The sequence below is a fragment of the Vigna unguiculata genome, chromosome 11 (assembly GCF_037176805.1).
Source record: "Vigna unguiculata cultivar grain cowpea cultivar isolate G323 ecotype 2 chromosome 11, ASM3717680v1, whole genome shotgun sequence".
Classification (NCBI taxonomy): domain Eukaryota; kingdom Viridiplantae; phylum Streptophyta; class Magnoliopsida; order Fabales; family Fabaceae; genus Vigna; species Vigna unguiculata.
In genome coordinates, this window is record NC_140802.1 from 11,593,159 (window position 1) to 11,594,077 (window position 919).

The 919-nt window shown below is 33.1% G+C and overlaps 1 non-coding gene across 1 annotated transcript; it reads left to right on the plus strand.

Moving 5' to 3' along the window:
- Window positions 1-556: 556 nt before the first annotated feature.
- TRNAG-UCC (transfer RNA glycine (anticodon UCC)) lies at window positions 557-628 on the plus strand. Its single transcript has one exon. It is a non-coding gene; the product is annotated as a tRNA-Gly (tRNA).
- Window positions 629-919: the final 291 nt, after the last annotated feature.

A 919-nucleotide genomic window follows, 5' to 3' on the forward strand; every position in this document is an offset into this window, starting at 1 on the left:
CGAGTCAACCCTGGATGAAATTTGGCCGAGTCGGTTCTAACCGAAATGTTTCTGTATTTAGTCCAGTCATCCCCAATCGACGAATTCATTGAAGTCATCCTTGACCGAAATTTGGCCAAGTAGGCCTTGAAAGAAAATTTGGCTATATTCGGTCGAGTCGGTTCTAGCCGAAATTTGTCCGTATTAGGTTAAGTCTGCTGAAAAAATTTGGCCAAATTTAAAAAAAATCCAAACTAGTTTTACTAAAAAAATGGATTTGGAGAAAAAATCTAATCCAATTATTTGGATGTAAAATGGATGTGGATTGGATCATTAAAAATCCAATCCATGATCACCCCTAGTTTTTGCAATTGGAAATATTACACATATTGAAAACTTTCTTAACAATTAATGTGGAAGCATGGCCAAGCCATGAATGCCAGAGTTGGAAAGAAGATAATAGTTGTGTCATGAAGTGATAAAGAAATAGTTAAAAATATAAAGGTTTTTAGATAACAAATTTAAATTTTGTTTAACATCAAGTATTATTTCTCTCATACTAATAAAACATAGTCAAGCGTTTGTAGTCCAACGGTTAGGATAATTGCCTTCCAAGCAATAGACCCGGGTTTGACTCCCGGCAAACGCAATTTAAGAATTAAAAAACCATAATTGTAAAAATTCACACAACCTGTTTCAAAAATACGAGCCTTATTACATTACACACTACATACTCTAATCATCTTCTCCTCAATTCTCTCGAAAATACTTCACTTCAAAATATATTTTTTCTTTACAATCTCAAAATATATTCATTGCATGGATGACTAATGATGAGTGAAAATTCCTTAAACATTACTTGAATTCACAACTCTGCATCATGGTTAGGTTTATACATGATTTTTGGTTCTATGTAAAGCATAGTCACATTGGCTGCAAT